This window comes from Narcine bancroftii, chromosome 3 (genome assembly GCF_036971445.1).
Source record: "Narcine bancroftii isolate sNarBan1 chromosome 3, sNarBan1.hap1, whole genome shotgun sequence".
Lineage (NCBI taxonomy): Eukaryota > Metazoa > Chordata > Chondrichthyes > Torpediniformes > Narcinidae > Narcine > Narcine bancroftii.
This window is the reverse complement of record NC_091471.1, coordinates 136,016,144-136,037,420: the sequence shown is the minus strand read 5'-3', so window position 1 is coordinate 136,037,420 and position 21,277 is coordinate 136,016,144. Positions and strand designations below refer to the sequence as shown.

Sequence of the window (21,277 nt, the reverse complement as noted above, 5' to 3'; positions counted from 1 at the left end):
CACCGCCAGTGGGCTGATAACGCCTCAAACCGTGCATCTTGGCGCCTCACAGTTTGGCGGGCAGCAGCCTCCTTTGAAGAAGACCGCAGAGCCCACCTCACTGACAAAAGGCAAAGGAGGAAAAACCCAACACCCAACCCCAACCAACCAATTTTCCCTTGCAACCGCTGCAATCGTGTCTGCCTGTCCCGCATCAGACTGGTCAGCCACAAACGAGCCTGCAGCTGACGTGGACTTTTTTTACCACCTCCATAAATCTTCGTCCGCGAAGCCAAGCCAAAGAAAAAGAAAAATATCCCTTTTAAATATTTTATGCACATGATTGCATAAGAGTTCAAGGTAAAATAATAAATAATTATAGGATTGGAACATACTACATTAAAGTACATTGTAATAATGCTTTGAACTGTGCAGTTTTCCATAACACTGAACTGGTTTGGAATGTATTAATTGTGTTACACAAGGTATCCCTGTCATGACAGCCTCCTCCATTGCCAATGTGTTCCAACTGTTATGAGCCCAAAAGACCCTAAAACCCAGTAGCAATAGGCATTCATCAAGACAAGTAGTTACTTAAACAAAAGTTGTTTTTAATTATCTTTAAACATGAAAACAGAATCAAACTTTAACTTATCTCTAATAACTTAACTAAACCCAACTTATCCCCCCTTCTAATACTAAGCGCAAGTGTATGTGATGTATGTGTAAATGGAAGAAAAGTTCAGTGGTTCACAGTTCAATCTCACTTCTCATTCTTCCAAGTTCTCTGGTTGCAGGCAATTCTTATACTGTGCACAGAATTTAACATGTATAAAGTTTACCAGGTTTTGGTGCTCGAAAGGTAAATGTTTACCGCTCAGGAAGGTTCCTTGTAGGTTTGCAGAGAGAGATTTGTTGTTCCAGGATTTCCACAACTGAGGTACCACCATTAGTCACCTCAATGTCTTGCTGATGAAACTTGTTCCATCAGGGTTCTCCAGATGATAACCTCTTTCTTTCAGGCCACACAGAGTTCCTTTCTGTTTCCCTTATTTCAAGAGAAACATCAGACAGACAGCACTTCCAACCATCTGCTGCTCTGGGGTTTGTTTCAGTTCCAACCAGCTTCTCCTGCTTGTTTCAGCTCTCTCTCTCTCTCTCACTCTCTCTCTCTCTCTCTCTCTCTCTCTCTCTCTCTCTCTCTCTCTCTCTCTCCAACTCTGTAAATTCACTCAATATGAATTCTTCAGTATTTCAAATAAGATCTGTTTTAAAGTATTTGTATGTATGTAACCTACTCTAATTTTACCAATTTATCTTCCAAATATTCCATTACACTATGAACATTTGACTGATGAGCTCCATTGAAGCCCAGGAGATTCAAATTTTAACTGAAAAATCTGTTTCAGTTTATTTCAGAGTCTCTAAAATGTCAAAACTAATAGGTCTTCTCTCCTGAGGTAGATTGGGCACTTGCAGTGCATTTAATATGGAACCAGGCAGGTTGGCTCCAATTTGTATGTTTTGCTACTTATAATTCATTCTATTCTTAAATATACATCCCTGGGCATTAAAATCTTCTTCGCCAACTGCCAAAATTTGGAGATTGTGTGACTATTTCAAAACAGTTTGTGAGTTTGTTCAGTTATTTAATTTTTTTTTAATGACATACCAGATGCTATTCAGCCCCTTGCGTCTATGACTTCTCTCAGAGCGATCTTATTCCCCATCATATTTCCCAGCAAACTATTCCCTCTCACATACCCATGAACTCTCTACTCGGGATAATTTACAATGGCCAATTAATATTTCCTTAATTCACAGCAGCCAATTAGTGCTTCCTACCATACAGTACTTCTTCTGGAAGGGTTAACAAGAGTCACAGTGAAAAGGTACAAACTCCACACAGATCACACTGGAGGTTGCATTGCATTCAGGCCATTGGAGCTGCAAGCCAGCTGCTCTCCCTGCAGTGTCACCATGCCATCCCCTAACTACCTCTCCCTTATTTATTTCAAATGCAGTGTAAATCAGATGTTTAATGATCATCTGTTCCAGAAGATACATTCAAAAATGAAACAAAAGAAAGACAGAAAAGGTGAAAAAACAATGAAGAGAAATCTGAACAAATCGTATCCTCTAGTCTTTGACATTACTGTATTTCCCAAGGTAATAATGTCAAATACCAGAAGATATACATTTAAGGTGAGAGGGGAACATTTCAAGGAGATGTGCATGGAAGTGTTTTTTACTTGGGGAATGGTATATGACTGGAACAAGCTGCCAGATATAGTAGTGGAAAGAGATATGTTGGCAGCATTTAGACAGAGATGTGAGTTTGCAGGGAGTGAAGTGATATAGATTAAGTGAAGGCAGAAATAATTTAGTTTAATTGGCCTCATGTTTTATGCAGAAGGCCAATTCCTGTGCTGTACTATTCTATGTCCTATGTTTAAAGGCTGTAAAAGTTAACAAAAAAAGGCAAAACTAAGGCTCAGGGTTCAATGAAGGTTAGAATGATCTGGCCTGCTATCTCCTCAGTTGGTAGATTCTTAATATTGCTCAGAATATAAAGTGTGCAATGAACTGGGATCCACTGGGAGAGTACTGTATTGATGACTGGCCCCGTTTCCCAGCTCCACCCCCATTTACCCATATATAACCCTGGTTTCCTGTCTAAACCCAGAACCCTTCTGAAGCCTACTAGTGAACCCTACCCATTGTTGAAAGCTATTAAGAACGTTTGTTCTCCCTCCAGTCGTGTGAGATCTTTTATCTACACTACAAAGTGTAGGAAGGTTAGTGCCTGAAAACAGCTCCTTACTTATGGAAGGAACACTGGGATAACAAAATGGCATCTTTCACATGCTAAACTTCCCAGAACATTTCAGGGATGTTTAATCATCCAGAAATTAGTATTGAACTAGTCAAAGTATGTTATGCAAACATTTTGAGCAAAGCGCAATACTTTAAGAAATGAAAAGAAAGTTGGAATATTAGGAAATGAATTCTGCAGCCTTGGGTTTAGACCATCAAAATGTTTCAATGAAGAAAATGAGGAGTAGGCAAGTGACAGGAATGAATGATTCTCAGATGGTTATAGAACTGGAAGAAAAGGCAAGGAGGTCATGTCTACATTTAAAGCTACAGTCATTGGTAGAACACTAGGGTGGTGGGTGCTTCGTGTGAGATAGGATATAATCAGCGGAGTTTTGTATGATCTTAATTTTAAAGGTGATCAGGTACTAAAGAGTCAGTAGAGCATTGTAATAACTCAGTCAAAGTAACTAGAAGAAAAGAATTTCAAAAGAATTGGTAGATGTGAGGGTTATTACAGAGAGAGAACTGCCTTCTTTGTAATGGAAGCATATTTAACAGAAGCATAGCTCAATGTTTGGCCTGGAAGTCAGCCTGAAGAAAACTGAGGTCCTCCATCAGCCAGCTCCCCACCATGACTACCAGCCCCCCCACATCTCCATCGGGCACACAAAACTCAAAACGGTCAACCAGTTTACCTATCTCGGCTGCACCATTTCATCAGATGCAAGGATCGACAATGAGATAGACAACAGACTCGCCAAGGCAAATAGCGCCTTTGGAAGACTACACAAAAGAGTCTGGAAAAACAACCAACTGAAAAACCTCACAAAGATAAGCGTATACAGAGCCGTTGTCATACCCACACTCCTGTTCGGCTCCGAATCATGGGTCCTCTACCGGCACCACCTACGGCTCCTAGAACGCTTCCACCAGCGTTGTCTCCGCTCCATCCTCAACATCCATTGGAGCGCTCACACCCCTAACGTCGAGGTACTCGAGATGGCAGAGGTCGACAGCATCGAGTCCACGCTGCTGAAGATCCAGCTGCGCTGGATGGGTCACGTCTCCAGAATGGAGGACCATCGCCTTCCCAAGATCGTATTATATGGCGAGCTCTCCACTGGCCACCGTGACAGAGGTGCACCAAAGAAAAGGTACAAGGACTGCCTAAAGAAATCTCTTGGTGCCTGCCACATTGACCACCGCCAGTGGGCTGATAACGCCTCAAACCGTGCATCTTGGCGCCTCACAGTTTGGCGGGCAGCAGCCTCCTTTGAAGAAGACCGCAGAGCCCACCTCACTGACAAAAGGCAAAGGAGGAAAAACCCAACACCCAACCCCAACCAACCAATTTTCCCTTGCAACCGCTGCAATCGTGTCTGCCTGTCCCGCATCGGACTGGTCAGCCACAAACGAGCCTGCAGCTGACGTGGACTTTTTACCCCCTCCATAAATCTTCGTCCGCGAAGCCAAGCCAAAGAAAGAAAAGAAAGAGCTCAGGGTCAACTTGTATGCTCAGGTTATTCAGTCTAAGAATAGAGGAGGCTTGAATTGTTTTTAGGGCAGCTGATACAGCACCTGTTCTCAGTTGCTTCCATGAATATTTTTGCCTACATTTGAAATGTAATAAACTGTAAATATTAAGGCAAAATTAATAGTGGGATCAGATCATATAACATCAGAATATTTTTTTCTATAGAACAACAGTTATATTTAGTATTAAAAAATACAGGAGATGAGACCCAACCAATCCCCTTCCACCACCACCCTCCTCCGTCTGGCAGAACATGTTGTCAACCTTAATAATGTCTCTGTTGACTCATGCAACTTTCTCCAAATCAAAGGAGTAGCCATGAGTATCTGCATGGGTCCCAGCTATGTCTGCCTGTTTGTGGGCTTTGTAGAGAAATCCTTGCTACAAGCCTACACAGGAAAGGCTCCTCAACTCTTCCTCCTCTAAAATGTCAACTACATCAGGGCTGCCTCATGCACTCGCGATGAGCTCATCAACTTTACTCACTTTGTTGCTAAATTTCACCCTGACCTAAAATTCACTTGGTCCATTTTTGGCAACACTCTCCCCTTCCTTGATCTCTCTGTCTCCATCTCAGAAGACAAGCTTTCTACATACATTTACTATAAATCTTCCAACTCCCACAACTATCTCTACTGCACATCCAGATCCCTGCAAGAATTCTATTTCTTTCTCTCAATTACTCAAGATCTATTCCCAAGATTAAAGTCTTCCAGTCCAAATCATCCAAACTATCCTCCCTCTTTCAAAAACGTGGTTTCTCCTGAACCACCATCAACTCAGCCTTCCTGTACTCCTCCATTTCCCATTCATCTGCCCTGGCCCCCTCTGCCCCAGATACAACAAAGACAGGATTCCAAGTCATCACCTACCACCCCATCAGCCTCCATCCTTCACATCCTCCCCTCTCCACCTTCTATAGGGACTTCTCCTTCCGTGACTCCCTTGTCCTCTCATCTCCCCACCAATTTTACCACCCCCTCCCACCCTGGAACCTTTCCTTGTGACCACAGGAAGTGCCAAACTTTCCCCCACATCTCCTCCATCACCATCATTTGGGGCCCAAAACAGTCCTTCCAATTGAAGCAACACTTGACGTGTATCCATGGGAGTCATCTGCTGCATGAAACACAAGTCTGTAGATGCTGTGATTGTAGTTCAAACACTCCAAAATGCTGGAGGAACTCAGCTGGTCTTTTCAGTATCCATAGGAAACAAAGATATGTTGCCGACATTTCGGGCCTGTCCCCTTCTCCAACCAATAAGCAGAATGAGCCAGAAGCAAGAAATCTCAGAATGTCTCAAATTTCAGATAACTGGCTGGAGGAGGAATCCAGACCAACAAAAGGTGTTAATTGGATGTGATAAGGGATGAGGTAAGAATTTATCATGTTTGTGAGAAAGGACACGTGAGGGAGAGACAGAGCTTGGGGAAGGCGACAGGGAAGAAGTGAAGGGAGGCGGGTTTTAATGAAAGCCAGAAGTCAATATTAATGCCATCCTGTTGGAGGGTGTCCAGTTGGAAGATGAGGTGATGTTCCTCCACTTTGCAGGTGGTCTCAGTCTGGCAGGGCGTAAGATCATGGACAGGCATGTCAACAAGGAAATGGGAAGGAGAATTGAACTGGGAGATCCACACTATTGTAGCGGACAGAACTGAGATGCTCAACATCTGGTGCTCCCCTTGGGGCTTTCTCTATATTGGAGAGACTGGACACAGATTGGGAGATTGCTTTGCTGAATGCCGTCACTCTGTCCATATCAGGGATCTCCCAGTGGCCAACCATTTCAATTCTCCACTCCACCATACTAGCATGTCTGTCCATGGCCTCATCTACTGTCAAATCAAAACAACCTGTAAATTGGAGTAGCAAAACCTTATTTTTTTTCTAGGGTACTCTCCAACTGGAAGGTATTAACATCGGTTTTTCTGGCTTCTGTTAGCCTACTCTCTGTTTTCCCACTTTTCCCCATCTTGCTGTCCTCTTTACTCCAGTTCTTCACTCCTTCCCTCTCCATTCACAAAGCCATTCCCCCTTCCCTTGTTTCCTGGTATGTCCTCCCTCCCTTATCTTCCTATTTCCTCCTGTCTATCCCCCACTGCCATTCTCCCCCACCATTTTGTTCGGGCATCTGCCTACATTTTGCTCATACCTTGATGAAGGGCTCAAGCCCAAAATGTTGGTTATGTATCTTTCATTCATTCAGGTGCCTTTCTGTTTGGTCTGGGCAATCATATCTCTTCATCTATCACCTTCTTTGACCCTCTGAATTGTAGCTGTTGCCTCCCCTGCTCTTCTTCAGTGAAGACTCCATCTTTGAGCTGAGACTGCAGTCGATGTTGAGTTCATGTTTATACAAGGGAAAAATACTGAAGTGGTTTCCTGTTGCCTTTTTCAGTTGCAGTGTCCATACTGGGCAGGTAACCCTGGCCATTGATCAGTACATTCATCTTCCCAGCATTTTTAGTTCTACACCCATAAATTCCAATTTGTAGAATCTGCTTGTAAAAGCAATCCACCATCTGCAATCCATAGCTTCACGTGACCCTGATTGGGTGGATAAACAGGTACTACACTTTGCCCAAGGGTGACCTGTAAGCTATTGGTCAGAAGAGGCACCTTACACCTCCTTTTGCTGAGCAATTGCACAGCAACATCTCCTTTACCTTTGCTCAAAGGTCAAAAGTACACTGTTTGACCTGCTGAGTTTCTACAACTTTGTGTCTTTTACTTCGATCATGCTGTCTGCCGACCTTCATGTTTTACTCTTATATTTAGTATTTTTCATTGAGAAAACTATTCTATATGAGACTTGAAACTGATTTAACCATTATCCACAGCATGGTTATCTCAGCTCTATTACCTGTGTTCAAATCTGGCACTGTCCGTAAATAATTTGTATGTTCTCCTGGGTTTTCCAAGTGGGTTTCCTTCAGGTGCTCTGGTTTCCTCCCACCCTCTGAAATGTTGATTGGTCACATGGGTCTAATTGGATGGCATGTAATCGTGGGCCAGAAGTACCTGTTGCCGTGCTTTATCTCTAAATGTTTAAAATATATATTATTCATATAAATCATTTCCAATATATTAAAACAATATGAGAATCTGTGCTTAGTTATCATGCATTCTTAGACAGAATGAATTTTGGATGCCTTTATACAATATGTAGTAGCATCCCTCCCCTACTCTCCCCAGTGCATGTATAATGTTGGACAATTGTGAGCTATGGATTTTTGAAGGGTGAGATCATTGTTATTGACTTTTCTCTCATTTCTGAAAAGTTAGTGAGTTAAGAATTTTGGCAGAAGACATGGGATAGACAGCACAGTCCAGCCAGAATCAGCTCTGATCTCCAGTCAGCAAGAACAAGTAGATTGATGGTTTTCTTTGTCCATTGTTCTCAGCTTGCAACTACAATCGGTGCAATTAATATAAGCCATCACACTGGACTCCTTTATGGGCCTATGAATGTCTGCTCTTAATCTGCTAAACATTAATATGAACAAAAAAGCCTACTCAGTCTTGGCTGTCCCAGTGGTCCCAGCTCATGGGGTGGCAAGTTGAGAGGAGGTAATGTTGGGAAGAGTTGGGTAAACAAAATATAAATTGATCTGAATATCTCAGTCTTTGACATTACTTGAATTTTTGCACATTTTCTGGGGATTAGTGGATGAATCCATAACATATTGCCAGCAATAATCTGAAAAAGTGAAGGAGATCCTGGAAGTTCCTCGTATTTAATTTTAATTCATAGATACAGCACAGTAACAAACCCTTTTGTCCATGAGCATTTGCCATCCAAATGTATCCATATAACCTACTAACTCCATATATGTGGAATATAGGAGGAAACCCACGCAGTCATGGAGAGAGCATAAAAAGCATCAAGTTGACAATTAATTCCAACTATACTAGTACTATTTGCCTGCATTAGGAACTGTATACAAAAAAAGTACTGACGATGAATAAATAAAATTCCTTTTATTATTCCTAATAGGGATTCTGGAGAAATATGGCAATGAAGATATACGATAATGTTTTAAAATGTATTAAAATAAGATTATTTCTTGTGTTAGTTGAAAATATTTTTTTTATGATAGATGTACTCAAGGATGAATTCTTATTCCAGTAAATGGTGTATTTTCAAATAGAATGTGGGCCAATCAAAACTACAGAGTCTGTGCAAACTCCTCTTGAGACAGGTTTTCCATTCCATTTATGCGCAAGTTCTGTCGGTGTGTTCATTTTTGGCTGAAAGGACGCGAGTGAGTTGACTTTGTAAAATTAATTGTCATGGTATTCAATTCCAATGGAACCTCTAGAATTTTCAGCATATTTTCGTTAAACAGCTCTACTCCATTTTAACCTAACCCAAATCGGGTTAATTCTGTTCTGATACTGTTTCACACACTAGCCTAATTTGTCATTTCTTTAACTTCATCAAGAAACGAAAGGTAACATGAAGCCTTCTTCAAACCATTATGTAATTTATTAAAGTACTGAGATTTGAATTGAAGCTATTCAAATCTGTTTAATTTAACTCTGACTTTGCAAATGCATGTTTGAATGGCATGGTTGGGGAGGGGGGGGTCGCTATCCAATTCTCAGTCAGGGTAATGATGGGATCCACCTTATTCCCTTATTAAGGATTAATATATGTGATCTCAGACAAAGCACAAAGCTTTGGAGTAGATGAATCTCTAAATGTGGATGTAACTTCCATCAGGACAGTCTGATATGGTCTACTTTCTTGTTCTCTGTGAGCCTTTGGCCTCAAATTTCTGCTTGTTTCCTTTATTTTTGGTTAACATTTTGAATCACTGTAGGAGTTACTGATCAAAACATTCCATTTGTGATTTTCAAAGTTGTTTCAAAAACACAGTGAATGTGTGTCGGCAACATCACCTCCTTCTCGCTGAACATCAACCCAAGCTGCATATTTGCTCCCTGCTCTATTCCCTGTATACTCATAACTGTGTAGTAAAGTTTATCTCCAACATAATCTATAAATTCACTGTTGATAACACTGTTAAATAACTGGAAATGATCAATCAGGATATAGCATGAAGATTGAAAACCTTGTTGGGTGGTTGATAACACTGTTAAATAACTGGAAATGATCAATCAGGATATAGCATGAAGATTGAGAACCTTGTTGGGTGGTGCCAGAACAACAATCTTGCCCTCAATATCACAAAGACCAAGGAGTTTATTGTTAATGTTAGGAATGGATTCCAAGGGATCACATACTTGTCCATATTGATGGGATGGAGGTCAAGAGAATTAATCTTCAGATTCCTGGAAGCCCATTTATCAGAAGACCTCTCCTAGACCCAGCACATCAAGGCAACCATGAAGAAAGCACACCAACACCTTTACTTTCTAAGGAGTCTGAGGAGATTCAGACTCCTTATCAAACTTTATCAAATTTCTACAGGTGCACTGTGGACAGTATGCAGACTGGTTACTTCACAACCTAGTTTGATAATTCTGTGCCCAGAAACACAGAAGGGTGTGAAAGATAGCAAACATAACCAGGTCCATCACAGGCTATGACCACCCATCCATGACAGATGAGAGGCTGGAGCCTGCCATGTGAGGCTCTGCCTCATTGGAGACAGTGCCAAATTTTACTGCCAAATTCTCCTCCTACATTTTGACCTGTGATGGGACAGGCATTCCAATGAGTTGGTGGAAACATTGAACTATTTCAAGGAAACTTTGAAAAAATTTTGATAATCTCTAGTTATGACATGGTAGAGCATTTAAAAAAAATGATGTAGCCTGAACATTAGAGCCATCTGAATGTAATGAGTACAACAGTTTATTGTCATATACACAAGTACAATGTTCAGATGCACCAAAAGCCATACCCATAAAGGATCCCCATCACCCTGGATACATCCTCTTTGTTGCTACCTTTGGTCAGAAGATACAGAAGCCTGAAGACCAACACCTCTAGGTTCATGAACAATTTCTTTCCTACCATTATCAGGCTCTGGTACCTCCCCTTGCTACACTAACCATAAAATGCACCCACACCATAATGAGGGCTATCTACACCACTCTTTTCTTTTAAGGTGCACTTTTACTATAACTTTTGAATATTTACTCTATATCTTTAAAATTTATTATCTCTTATTAATTTAAAATATACTCTTCTAGTTTTTATTTCCAATCTACTTGTTTGGCTGCAGCAAGTAAGAATTCTGTGCATGTGTGTAGACCTCATTATCATTGTTATCTGGCCCATGGCCCTCAACAGACATGTTGTAGGTTTCAGTGTTTTGTGAGTGGCTTTCTACCCACTCTTGCTGCTCATCAATTGTACTTATTTGTAGGGCATCCTGCAGAGTGGAGTGTGGAGGGTCATGTGACTCTCTGTCCGGAACCTAGTCGGTTGTGGCCTTACCTGCCAATCAAGGTAATGTGGACTCTGTCCACATTAGTGCCCACCTGACCAGTGGCCCCTTTAATCACCTAGTCATTACCTGGGCCGGACCCTCCAGCCAACAGTACTATAAAGTTCACCACATGCAGTAGCTCTTCCTTTTTCGCTCTTTGGCCCTGAGACCAACCCTGTTCCACTTCAGGTCGGGAACTGCGGAAAACGCTGAAGGAGTTGTTGGTAAGGTGTGCACTACATAGCGATCAGGGCTGTTGCTTACTGTTGTAGTTGTAGGTAGCATCTGATCCATCCCCATGTAGACCACGGGAGACTGGTAGACTGGACTGACAAATGGGACCCACAGGGGGAGAAGATTGGGCACCATATGGCATCCCTCCTTGAGAAGTCGGGATTTCTTAAGAGCGACGGCAGTCATGGGGGTGGTAGTAGTGGTGGTGTGGGTCCTTCGGCTTATGGTGTAATGCCTAGAACACCACTGGGAAATTACAGCAGAGTTAGGACAACATGGTCTACAGAAAGTTAGGGAAATAGAATCCCTCCAACATCGCTGTTGTACTCTACAGGATGCAATGCAGATTGTCCAGGTTCGAGCCACCAACTTAGAAATCAAGATTTCAGAGGGCAGCTTGCAAGTTAATTAAAATGCAGCAGCTGCAAGCAGGTCACTGGTCTGGCTGGAAGCTCAATCCAAATAAGATCCAAGCCTTTTTCTGGCAGGGGGAAGAGGTCATCATGTGGTCAGGGTTGGGAATGTGTTGATGGAGATTGATTATTATGAGGAAGATGAGTCCTATTACACACCTTCTCCTCACTGTGTGCCCGAGCCTTGACAAGCCTGACCAGTGACCACATGGTCCCAGACCCAACATGAGGGCACTCTACTGACCCTCCAAAGTGGGGAAATAGCCAAAAATGGGGTGACCTCAGGTAGGCACACATGAAGTCACTATGAAAGCCCAGTAGAAACCCAAGACCACTCCGCCAAGAATTTAAACGGATTAGGGGATCGATAACATCAGCAGCCAGGCAAACACCTCGTCTCGTGGCTGCTACGACTGTGGGACAAATGGACCCTAATATTCACATCTCTCACCTGGAAGCAAATGGGCCACAGAGAGATCCCAGCTACGTTAAGAATAAAATTCTTAACACAGTGGTGCCCACCATTAAAGTGGAAACTTAAAGCTTCCTTGACCTCTTAGGCTACTGGTGGCAATACTCCCCACCTTACAAAGATACTCCCCATTGTACCAGGTCTCCAGGAGATCCATTCCTGAGCAACAAACAGATTTCAACATAGCAAAACAAGCCATTGAGCAGGCACTGCCACTAAATCCCTGACAGGCAGGGAACCCCTTCAAGCTACAGGTTTCTGCCACCACTACAATGGCCGAGTGGAGTCTCTAGCAAAAGATAAAAGATTGCAGTCTCACTCGGCTTCTAGACCAAAACCCTCCTTGAGGCCACTTCCTATTATAGCCCATTGAAGCACCAGCTACCTAGCGCTCTTCGCCACTGAGCATCAAACAGCTGGCGAGACCATTAAACTCCAACCTCACCTCATCATCAACTGGCGCCACCCACAAGGAGGCCTATGATCAGTGGTCCTCCATATTAAAATGGAAGTTGTACATGGCGGACTGTGTTGATGTAGTGAGCCAACTTCACGAGCAGATCATGCCCCTCCTCAAAAGCAATGTTCCCCCAACCCAGGTCCCTGCATAATACCACTCCTTCATAGCATGGGGCCAACCTTTTGACATGCTTGATCCAGACCAGCTGCAACAGGCCTGGTTCACAGACAGCTCCAATTGGTGGAAAGGCAGTAAGCACCTTTGGAAGGTAGTGGCGCTACACCATGCCACGGGTAAGATACTTACACGAGATGGGTAGGGGATCTAGTCAGGTGTCCGAGCTATGGAAGGAACACCTCTGATAAACCAGTTGTCCTATCTGTATTTACACTGACTCTTGGGCAGTGGCCAATGGCATGGCTGTTTGGTTGGCCTAGTGGCACAAAATGGGGTGGCAAATTCACAGTCACCCACTCTGGTGGTTTATCTGCGAATAGGCTGGGCAGAGAGTGCATGGTTCACCAGGTGGACGTGCACACCAGCAGTGACATGATAGAGGCTACACGTAATGCTGCCGTGGACTGCACACCACAAATCTGTTCAGCCACCCTGCATACTGACCTCAGTGCATTGGCAACATGGGCACACAGAAAGACTAGGCATCTGGGGCTCCACAGCATGTGATATTGGGCAGATGGTCCTGGGGTGGCGCTCACACATGATGAAGCTAGAACTGCAGTGGGAAATTGCTCCACCTGCCAGCAGGTCAAACCATAGGGCTGGCTGATGGGTGCACCAAGTCACATTTGCCACAGCACAGGAGCAGCCAGATATGGCAGGTTGACTATGACGGGCCACTCCCACACCAAAATAAAAATCAGAACATCCTCACAATGGTTGACACATATTCAGGTGTCCTGGAGACGATGATCTCCCGAGAGTGCTGTTTAGGACAGTACCATTAAAAGTCTACAATACCTCTCTCCCATTTATGGAGTATCATGGGAGATACAGTCTGACCAGGGGACACAGGGACAAAAGTACAGAATTGGGTGGTGGAGGCAGATATCTCATAGCTGCTGCACATCCCCTAACACCCACAGGCATCTGTAGAATATATGAATGGTCTACCTAAAGTGAAAATTCACACACTGATGCATAAACCTACATTGCAGCGGTAGCTCAAAATGCTCCAGGAGGTAGTAGTCCAGTTATATTTTCTCTCCAATGGGCAAGGGGGGTTGTTCCCCATTCTTATGCCACCTGACATCTTCTGATGCCCCCAAAACTGACGAAGACGACATGCAACACTCCGAGGAGTCCAATAGCATGTGGGTGCAGCACCCACAGGGTCCACTGAATAAAGGGGAGATTATAGAAACATAGAAACATAGAAGATAGGAGCAGGAGTAAGTCATTCGACCCTTCGAGCCTGCTCCGCCATTCAACGAGATCATGGCTAATCTTAAAGTTCAGTACCCCGTCCCCGCCTTCTCTCCATAACCTTTAATACCCTTATACTGAAGAAATATATCTAATTCCCTCTTAAATATATTTAATGAATCTGCCTCTACTGCCCTCTGTGGCAATGAATTCCACAGATTCACCACCCTCTGGGTCAAGAAATTCCTCCTCATCTCGGTCCTAAATGGTTTGCCTATTATCCTCAAACCATGGCCCCGGGTTCTGGATTTTCCCATCATTGGAAACATCCCATCTGCATCCATTCTGTCCAATCCTGCCAGAATTTTATATGTCTCTATGAGATTCCCTCTCAATCTTCTAAACTCCAGCGAGTACAATCCCAATTTGCGCAATCTTTCCTCATAAGTCATTCCTGCCATTCCAGGTATCAGCCTGGTGAATCGCCTCTGCACTCCCTCCATTGCAAGAACATCCTTCCTTAGATAAGGTGACCAAAACTGCACACAATACTCCAGGTGTGGTCTCACCAAGGCCCTGTACTGCTGCAGTAAGGTATCCTTGTTCCTATACTCAAACCCTCTTGATATGAAGGCCAACATACCATTTGCCTTTTTAACCGCCTGCTGTACCTGCATGCTCGCCTTCAGAGACTGGTGTACAAGTACCCCTAGGTCTCTCTGCACTTCCCCATCTCTTAATCTATTGCCATTCAGATAGTAATCTGCCCTCCGGTTTGTATTACCAAAGTGGATAACCTCACATTGATCCACATTGTAGTGCATTTGTCATGTATCTGCCCAGTCCCTCAATTTATTGCACTTGATCCGGGTGATAACGCAATGGTTTGTGATACTGAGTGAATCGAACCTTTCATGTTTCCACACTGACCAACTCACCAGAAGTAAGTGCATTCTCCAACCCAGCAGAAGAAGACCACCCTTCAAATTGTTCCTCTTCCAGCCTACGGTGATTGGTGCTATGGGAAGCTACGAATACACATGCAGCACCATCACATCAGACTGTGGCACCTGTATCACTGCTCTGGTATAAACAGCTGAGGGTCTTCCATCTACACCGACCCTGCTCCACGACAGCTACAGGAGCTGCTTGCATGAACTCTTTTGTCCAAAATGTTTCAGTAATGACACTCCTGTCACACTTCACCACCTCCTTTCCAATAATCTTTTCTGGGGTAGGTGCATTGGGAACTAGTTTATTTATCCCTTCCATATAATTCAGCCTAACAAACAGCCCTGACTCTGCCAGTGGGTCCACATAGGGAACACACCTGTGCGGTGTAGTGCACTTAGTATAATCAGCCCCGGTCTGAGTGAACAGTGAGAATGTGAGCAAGCATGACATCGTGGGATGAGATGGCTAACCATCCAAACCCAGCTAACGGGGGTGCTTCTATGAGAATACTGGTACGCTCTGAATGCACACCTGCCAGGCTGACACCTGGCTTCCCACGGGAAACCATGTTGGAGACCATCTGATATGATGCTCGGTATGACGGCTACTGTGGTGGAAACGCTGGCCAAAGAAAGGGCTGTGGTACTTCAAATTAAGGGAAAGCTGGGTGACCTTGCACTACCTACCTGCAGACTAAGGTGGTACCAGTGCTGTTGTCAGTAAGACACACTGCACATACATCCTGGGCAAGTCAGCGAGACCACATATGAGAATCAGCGACTGACAAAAAAAAGCAAACAGAAAGAGGGCCAGTTTCTGCAGCACGACACTCCATGGAGAGAAGAATGACCCATTCGGTCTGCGGGGAGTTGGTAGGTCATTGTCATTTTCTGAATCAATACTTTCACCCTTCTGCTGGACTTGTCCATTCATTCCTAGGCCCTTCCATTGTTACAATTTATTTACCTTTTGTAACAATGTATCAATTTCTTTTTTGTAATAATGTCTTGTTTTTTTAATGATTGGCAAGTGAAGTCAGTTAGGACAGTTTAATGTTCCAATTGCAGGATGTGGGAGGTCAGGGACAGTACAGATGTTCCTGATGACTACATCAGCAAAAATGCATCTAGTTGCAACTCATGGGAGACTGGGTTAGGGAAATGAAGTTGCAGCTGGATGAACTGTGGATCATAAGGGAGGTAGATAGGAGTTATGGGGGAGGCAGTCATCCCCAACAGTCAGGAGTCAGGGAAATAAGTGACTGTGAGGAAAACGAAAGGAGGGAGACAGGCAATGCAGAGAACCCCTATGGCCGTTCCCCTCAACCACAAGTATACTGTTTTGGATACCGTTAGGGCAGCGATCTACAGTAGATAAATTGTGGAGGTCAGGTCTCTGGCACAGGGACTGGACCCTTGGCTCAGAAGGGAAGGAGGGAAAAGAGTAGGGTTCTTGTAGTTGGGGACTCACTTGTTAGGGGAACACATAGGAGGTTTGCTGGGTGAAATCAGAGATCCTGGTTGGCATGTTGCCTCCCAGGTGCCAGGGTTAAGGATGTCTCTGATCGAGTCCACAGCATTCTGGAGATGGAGGGAAAGCAGCCAGAATTTGTGGCCCATGTGGGGACCAATGACGTAGTTAGAAGTGGGGATGAGGTCCTGAAAAGGGATTACATAGAGTTAGGGAAGAAGTTGAAAAGCAGGACCTTAAGGGTGGCCATTTTGGGATGGGAAATAGGAAGTTGTGGAGGATGAATGCGTGGCTCAGGAACTGGTGCAGGGGGCAGGGATTTAGATTTCTGGATCATTGGGATCTCATCTGGGGCAAGTCAGATCTGTACAAAAGGGAGGGGGACCAATATTCTGCGGGCAGGTTTGCTAGAGCTGTTGGGGAGGATTTAAACTATTTTGGTGGTGGGGGTGGGGGTGGGAATCAGAATGAGAGTAGGGAGAGTAGGGAGGAAGAACACCTAGATTGGAAGGAATGGAGGGAAAAGAACAAAAAGAGAAATGAAGGAGGGAGGAAGGTAACTGTAGTTGGTAACAAAAGGGGTAAAAGTGCATATGTTTTAATGCAAGGAGCATTGTAAATAAAAAGGATGAGCTTAAGTCATGGATGGCCACATGGAAATACGATATTGTGGCCATCAGTGAAACTAGGTTGAAGGAAGAGCATGTTTGGCAGTTAAATATTCCAGGATTCCATTGTTTTAGGCATGATAGAACAGGGGGGGGGGGGGGGATAAAAGGTGGAGGGATTGCATTGCTTATTAGAGAGAACATTATAACAATGCTGTGGCAGGATGGTTTGGTGGGATCATCCAGCGATCCTGTTTGGGTAGAATTGAGGAATGGCAGTGGCATGAATACATTAATGGGAGTGTATTATAGACCTGAGGAAATTAGAGGAATAAATTTGTAAGGAGATTATGCATATATATAAAAAACACGAGGTGGTAGTTGTGAGAAATTTCAACTTTCCGCACATTAACTGGGACATCCAGACAGTAAGAGGGCAGGATGGGATAAAGTTTGTTAAATATGTTCAGGAAAGTTTTCTGAATCAATACATAGAAGAACTGACTTGAGAGGAGGCAGCATTGGATCTCCTATTAGAGAACAAGATAGGTCAGATGACAGAGGTTTGTGTTGGGGAACACTTTGGGTCCAGTGATCACAATACTATTAGTTTTGGGCTAGTAATGGAAAAGAATAGAGGTGGGCCAAAGGTTGAAGTTCTTGATAGGAAGAAAACAAATTTCAAGGGGATGAGGAAAGATTTGGAGGGAGTGGATTGGGACAAGATATTTTCAGGGAAGAATGTAGCTGATGAATGGAGGATATTCAAAGGAGAAGTCCTAAGAATGCAGAGTTGGTATGTCCCCGTGGGGATTAAAGGAAAGGTTAGAAACTGCAGGGAGCTTTGGTTTTCAAAAGATATTGGGAATTTGGATCAGAGGAAGAGGGATGTGTTCAACAGATATAAACAGCAAGGAAGGGATGAACTACTTAAGGAATATAAGGAGTATAAAAAAGAAATTAGAATGGCTAAAAGGAGATATGAAGCTGCTTTGGTAGGAAAAGTAGAAATAAATCCAAAGGTACATTAAAAATTAAAGAATGGTGAGGGATAAAATTGAACCCCTTGAAGATGGGGGGTGGGTAGGCTCCATGAGAAGCCAGAAGAGATGGGTGAAATTTTAAATCATTTTTTTCAGTATTCACTAAAGAAAAAGAATATTAAGCCAGATGAAGTGAAGAAATATGGTAGGGAGCTCATGAATACTATAAGAATTAATGAGGAGATAGTGTTGGCTATATTGAAAAAGATCAAGGGGGATAAATCTTCAGGTCCTGACAAAATATTCGCTAGGACCCTGAGGGAAGTTAGTGAACAAATAGTTGACAGAAATATTTAAAATGTCACTGGCCACAGGGGAATGCAGGAGGATGGGAGGGTGGCTCATGTTGTTCTGCTGTAAAAAAAAGATCCCTAAGTAAATATGGTAATTATAGGCCTGTAAGTGGAAAGTGTTCTTAGAAATGGTATATTCAACTATTTGGAAAGGCAGAGATTAATTCAGAGTAGTCAGCATGGTTTTTGTACGTGGTAGATCATGTTTAAAAAGATCAAGAAGGTTACTAAAAAGAATGATGAGGGGAAGACGGTGGATGGCTGTCTATTTGGACTTTAGTACGGCTTTTGATAAAGTTCCCCATAAGAGGTTAGTAAGGAAGGTGGAAGCATTAGATATTAATGATGAAGTAGTGAGATGGATTCAACAATGGTTGGATGGGAGATGCCAGAGAGTAGTGGTGGAAAATTGTTTGTTGAATTGGAGGCCAGTGATGAGTGGAATGCCTCAGAGATCGGTACTGGGTCCACTGCTGTTTGTCATATATATTAACGATCTAGATGATAGGGTGGCGAATTGGATTAGTAAATTTTCAGATGATACAAAAGTTGACAGTGTTGTGAACAGTGAGAAAGATTATCAAAGCTTATGGGTGATATAGGACAGTTAGAAGAGTGGGCTGAAAGATGGCAGATGGAGTTTAATACTGATAAATGCGAGGTGCTACATTTTGGTAGGACTAATCAAAATAGGACATGCATTTTAAATGGTAGACAATTGAGGAGTGCAATGGAACAAAGGAATTTAGGAGTCAAGGTACATAATTCTCTGAAAGTTGAATCACATGTGGATAGGGTGGTGAAGAAAGCATTTAGTATGTTGGCTTTCATAAATCAGAGAATAGAACACAGGAGTTGGGATGTTATGTTGAAATTGTATAAGACATTAGTGAGGCCAAATTTGGAATATTGTGTGCTGTATTGGTTGCCAAATTATAGGAAGGATATAAACAGTTAAACAGTTTAGAGAGAGAGCAGAGGAGAATTATGAGAATGTTGCTGGAGTTTCAGAGTTTGAGTTACAGGGAAAGGTTGAGCAGGCTGGCACTTTATTCCCTGGTGCGTAGAAGGTTGAGGGGTGATTTGATAGAGGTATTCAAAATTATTAGGGGGACAGATAGAGTCAATGTGGATAAGCTTTTTCAACAGAGAGTGGAGGAGATTCAAACAAGAGGGCATGGATTGAGAATAAAAGGGGAAACAGTTTAAGGGAAATATAAAAGGGAATTTGTTCACCCAGAGGGTGGCGGAAGTATGGAATGAACTTCTGGCAGTGGTGGTAGAAGCGGGATCAATGTTAATATTCACGGAAAGGTTGGATAATTATACGAACAGGAGAGGTGTGGAGGGTTATGAGCCAAATGCGGGTCAGTGCGACTAGATGGGAGAAGATGTTCAACACAGACTAGTTGGGCCAAACTGGCCTGCTTCTGTGTTATAAATGGTTATATGGTGTGACTTACAAAGGGTGGAATGTAATGTGAATTGTGGAGGGTCGTGTAAATTCTCCATCTGGAACCTAGTCAGAAGTCGCACCACCTGTCAATAAATGTTGGACTCTGCCCAGCCTTTAGTGCACATCTGACCATTAGCCACTCTAATCATCTTTTGATTACCTGGGCTGGATTCTCTAGCTTACTTCACTATAAAGTCCACCACATGCAGTAGCTCTTCCTTTTTTCCTCTTTGGCTCTGAGTTGAACCTTAGTGTGGATTACACTGGAGAAGTTGTTAATAAGGCATGCACTACATAAGGGATCGAGGCTGTTGTAGATGGCATCTGAACCATGTCCTCCTTAGACAAGGAATGCTGTATAAACAGTTGGTAGTATTGTGGTGTGGTCTGATGTGACTGGGTGGTACTGTGCTTGAAAGAGTGTAAGCAGTTGTGGTATCAATAGTGTTAAGTCTGATGTGACTGGTTGCACTGTGTGGTGTGATTGAGAATACTTGCATGTGTTATCCCTGTTGCGACCCCTTACCCTAATCAATAACGATTAGTTCTGCATTCAGCCTATGTCCAGACCCACTATTCTTTGAACCCTCTGAACTTTTCCCTTCCAACACCACAGTTCCCAAAGTTGGCTTCTGCCCACTTAGATGCCTTGACTGTCAGCTCAGCCATGGGATGTTGACACTTGACGTCACAAGGAGTCTAATACACAGTTAAATTGACAACAGCAAGTAAGTTTTGGGCTTTTCTGTATGTCTGAATGGGTCTTAGAAATAAATCAGTTTATCAATGGACTTCCTTGCAAAGATTCACCACTGACAGAAAATGTTCCAACTCTTGGCACAGAGGCTTAAACACTAATATTACAAAAGGGAATTTTTATATCAACAACAAAATTAATACTTTATTAACTTAAATAAATAAGACCTTGTAGTTCAAAAATATGGGTGAGCTTTATCTTGCTTATGTTTATTGTCGTCAGAACCTTGGTGTGTACAAAATTACTGAATTTGTCAATGCTGAATCAGTAATTGTGCTTTCAAACAAAGTTGAATTTATGAGGAGAGATTGAATAATCTTAGCTGGTTTCATTTTTTAGGATGATTGGAAAGCCAATGGCTGATTAGGACTAGTCAACATAGCTTTATGTTTGGGAAGTTGTCCCTCATGAATTTGAGGATTCTTTCGAAAGAGGTGATCAAGAAGTTACAATTCTTCTCACGTCCATCATTCATAAAAATCTTCAGTGTATCTATGAGGCCAAAATCATATAGAACTATATTTCTGTTCTGCTGGGCCCTTGACTCCTACTTTAGTTTCTTCTTGCAGAAGACATGGTGGATAGCCAAGGCAGCAGTCAACTAAAAAAAATAATTTGCTGGGTGAGTTCCAGAGTGATAAACCCACTGCTATTTCAATGCTGCCCCAGATGTATGCCACATCTTCTGAAAGAAGGCTAAATATTTCATGGTTCTTCATCTTGAGTAGGGAGCTCAACCTCATAGAACATTGCAGCGCAGTACAGGCTCTTTGCTTCACTATGTTGTGGTGACCCTATCATTTCTGCTTGGGCAGTTCCCTGATTTCAATGATAATCTTATTCCATTTTTCAATTCCAGAGTGGTGATTAGACCAATGTGGATCCTCCAGTGCTTAATGGGGAACAAAGGGATAGATTGTGAGGTGGTAGATTCCTAGCATCCTTTGCCCTGGAGTCTTGTGTAGGACCTGAGGTACTCAATGCCAAATTCTCCT

The 21,277-nt window shown here is 43.0% G+C and overlaps 1 protein-coding gene and 1 long non-coding RNA gene across 2 annotated transcripts in view; one reads left to right on the top strand and one right to left on the bottom strand.

The window, feature by feature from the left end:
- Window positions 1-21,277, top strand: part of LOC138756240 (NEDD4 family-interacting protein 1-like) — a 70,563-nt gene that overhangs the window by 9,341 nt on the left and 39,945 nt on the right. The gene's annotated exons all lie outside the window — the stretch shown is intronic.
- The window catches only part of LOC138756241 (uncharacterized), a 32,713-nt gene that overhangs the window by 8,244 nt on the left and 3,192 nt on the right, over window positions 1-21,277 (bottom strand). The window contains exon 2 of the long non-coding RNA XR_011352895.1: window positions 7,199-7,375. This is a non-coding gene — a long non-coding RNA (uncharacterized lncRNA). The remainder of the gene's footprint in view (window positions 1-7,198; window positions 7,376-21,277) is intronic.